Source organism: Oncorhynchus clarkii, unplaced genomic scaffold (assembly GCF_045791955.1).
Source record: "Oncorhynchus clarkii lewisi isolate Uvic-CL-2024 unplaced genomic scaffold, UVic_Ocla_1.0 unplaced_contig_12798_pilon_pilon, whole genome shotgun sequence".
In the NCBI taxonomy this organism is placed as follows: domain Eukaryota; kingdom Metazoa; phylum Chordata; class Actinopteri; order Salmoniformes; family Salmonidae; genus Oncorhynchus; species Oncorhynchus clarkii.
In genome coordinates, this window is record NW_027260717.1 from 1 (window position 1) to 2,670 (window position 2,670).

The following is a 2,670-nucleotide window of genomic DNA, read 5'->3' on the forward strand; positions in this document are numbered from 1 at the left end:
AGCCTTGTGGGAAAAAACGGACAAAGAGTTGAAATTCCACAAGGCAGTGACAAAAAGCTTACAGCACCTGGTATTCCCAGGCGGTCTCCCATCCAAGTACTAACCAAGCCCGACCCTGCTTAGCTTCCGAGATCGGACGAGATCAGGCGTACTCAGGCCGGTGTGGCCGTAAGCAAAAGCTAATCTCAAAAAGTGGATGAAATTGCATATACTGTAGCCATAATTTGTAGCACAGATTGTTGGATGAAATACAAACTAACCTTGCTTACTTATGTCAAAGCGAGGGCACATATTTCAGCCTTGTGGGAAAAAACGGACAAAGAGTTGAAATTCCACAAGGCAGTGACAAAAAGCTTACAGCACCTGGTATTCCCAGGCGGTCTCCCATCCAAGTACTAACCAAGCCCGACCCTGCTTAGCTTCCGAGATCGGACGAGATCAGGCGTACTCAGGCCGGTGTGGCCGTAAGCAAAAGCTAATCTCAAAAAGTGGATGAAATTGCATATACTGTAGCCATAATTTGTAGCACAGATTGTTGGATGAAATACAAACTAACCTTGCTTACTTATGTCAAAGCGAGGGCACATATTTCAGCCTTGTGGGAAAAAACGGACAAAGAGTTGAAATTCCACAAGGCAGTGACAAAAAGCTTACAGCACCTGGTATTCCCAGGCGGTCTCCCATCCAAGTACTAACCAAGCCCGACCCTGCTTAGCTTCCGAGATCGGACGAGATCAGGCGTACTCAGGCCGGTGTGGCCGTAAGCAAAAGCTAATCTCAAAAAGTGGATGAAATTGCATATACTGTAGCCATAATTTGTAGCACAGATTGTTGGATGAAATACAAACTAACCTTGCTTACTTATGTCAAAGCGAGGGCACATATTTCAGCCTTGTGGGAAAAAACGGACAAAGAGTTGAAATTCCACAAGGCAGTGACAAAAAGCTTACAGCACCTGGTATTCCCAGGCGGTCTCCCATCCAAGTACTAACCAAGCCCGACCCTGCTTAGCTTCCGAGATCGGACGAGATCAGGCGTACTCAGGCCGGTGTGGCCGTAAGCAAAAGCTAATCTCAAAAAGTGGATGAAATTGCATATACTGTAGCCATAATTTGTAGCACAGATTGTTGGATGAAATACAAACTAACCTTGCTTACTTATGTCAAAGCGAGGGCACATATTTCAGCCTTGTGGGAAAAAACGGACAAAGAGTTGAAATTCCACAAGGCAGTGACAAAAAGCTTACAGCACCTGGTATTCCCAGGCGGTCTCCCATCCAAGTACTAACCAAGCCCGACCCTGCTTAGCTTCCGAGATCGGACGAGATCAGGCGTACTCAGGCCGGTGTGGCCGTAAGCAAGAAACTATCTCTTGGTGCACTATGTAAAGTCAAAGTGAGCCTGATTAACAGCTGTTGCATTTTCACCATTTAGATAAGCATCTTTGTGTCACTCAAAAAGTGGAAGAAATTGCATATACTGTAGCCATAATTTGTAGCACAGATTGTTGGATGAAATACAAACTAACCTTGCTTACTTATTTCAAAGCGAGGGCACATATTTCAGCCTTGTGGGAAAAAACGGACAAAGAGTTGAAATTCCACAAGGCAGTGACAAAAAGCTTACAGCACCTGGTATTCCCAGGCGGTCTCCCATCCAAGTACTAACCAGGCCCGACCCTGCTTAGCTTCCGAGATCGGACGAGATCAGGCGTACTCAGGCCGGTGTGGCCGTAAGCGAAAGCTAATCTCAAAAAGTGGATGAAATTGCATATACTGTAGCCATAATTTGTAGCACAGATTGTTGGATGAAATACAAACTAACCTTGCTTACTTATGTCAAAGCGAGGGCACATATTTCAGCCTTGTGGGAAAAAACGGACAAAGAGTTGAAATTCCACAAGGCAGTGACAAAAAGCTTACAGCACCTGGTATTCCCAGGCGGTCTCCCATCCAAGTACTAACCAAGCCCGACCCTGCTTAGCTTCCGAGATCGGACGAGATCAGGCGTACTCAGGCCGGTGTGGCCGTAAGCAAAAGCTAATCTCAAAAAGTGGATGAAATTGCATATACTGTAGCCATAATTTGTAGCACAGATTGTTGGATGAAATACAAACTAACCTTGCTTACTTATGTCAAAGCGAGGGCACATATTTCAGCCTTGTGGGAAAAAACGGACAAAGAGTTGAAATTCCACAAGGCAGTGACAAAAAGCTTACAGCACCTGGTATTCCCAGGCGGTCTCCCATCCAAGTACTAACCAAGCCCGACCCTGCTTAGCTTCCGAGATCGGACGAGATCAGGCGTACTCAGGCCGGTGTGGCCGTAAGTCAAAAGCCTAATCTCAAAAAGTGGATGAAATTGCATATACTGTAGCCATAATTTGTAGCACAGATTGTTGGATGAAATACAAACTAACCTTGCTTACTTATGTCAAAGCGAGGGCACATATTTCAGCCTTGTGGGAAAAAACGGACAAAGAGTTGAAATTCCACAAGGCAGTGACAAAAAGCTTACAGCACCTGGTATTCCCAGGCGGTCTCCCATCCAAGTACTAACCAACGAGGGCACATATTTCAGCCTTGTGGGAAAAAACGGACAAAGAGTTGAAATTCCACAAGGCAGTGACAAAAAGCTTACAGCACCTGGTATTCCCAGGCGGTCTCCCATCC

At 45.6% G+C, this 2,670-nt stretch overlaps 8 non-coding genes across 8 annotated transcripts; all 8 read right to left on the reverse strand.

Moving 5' to 3' along the window:
• Positions 1-55: 55 nt before the first annotated feature.
• On the reverse strand, positions 56-174 carry LOC139401724 (5S ribosomal RNA). Its single transcript, XR_011633130.1, has one exon. It is a non-coding gene; the product is annotated as a 5S ribosomal RNA (ribosomal RNA).
• A 177-nt stretch (positions 175-351) lies between these two features.
• LOC139401725 (5S ribosomal RNA) lies at positions 352-470 on the reverse strand. Its single transcript, XR_011633131.1, has one exon. It is a non-coding gene; the product is annotated as a 5S ribosomal RNA (ribosomal RNA).
• Positions 471-647: 177 nt separating this feature from the next.
• LOC139401726 (5S ribosomal RNA) lies at positions 648-766 on the reverse strand. Its single transcript, XR_011633132.1, has one exon. It is a non-coding gene; the product is annotated as a 5S ribosomal RNA (ribosomal RNA).
• A 177-nt stretch (positions 767-943) lies between these two features.
• On the reverse strand, positions 944-1,062 carry LOC139401727 (5S ribosomal RNA). The gene has a single exon (XR_011633133.1). It is a non-coding gene; the product is annotated as a 5S ribosomal RNA (ribosomal RNA).
• Positions 1,063-1,239: 177 nt separating this feature from the next.
• Positions 1,240-1,358, reverse strand: LOC139401720 (5S ribosomal RNA). Its single transcript, XR_011633127.1, has one exon. It is a non-coding gene; the product is annotated as a 5S ribosomal RNA (ribosomal RNA).
• A 260-nt stretch (positions 1,359-1,618) lies between these two features.
• LOC139401719 (5S ribosomal RNA) lies at positions 1,619-1,737 on the reverse strand. The gene has a single exon (XR_011633126.1). It is a non-coding gene; the product is annotated as a 5S ribosomal RNA (ribosomal RNA).
• Positions 1,738-1,914: 177 nt separating this feature from the next.
• Positions 1,915-2,033, reverse strand: LOC139401721 (5S ribosomal RNA). The gene has a single exon (XR_011633128.1). It is a non-coding gene; the product is annotated as a 5S ribosomal RNA (ribosomal RNA).
• A 177-nt stretch (positions 2,034-2,210) lies between these two features.
• LOC139401722 (5S ribosomal RNA) lies at positions 2,211-2,329 on the reverse strand. The gene has a single exon (XR_011633129.1). It is a non-coding gene; the product is annotated as a 5S ribosomal RNA (ribosomal RNA).
• Between the last annotated feature and the right edge of the window lie 341 nt (positions 2,330-2,670).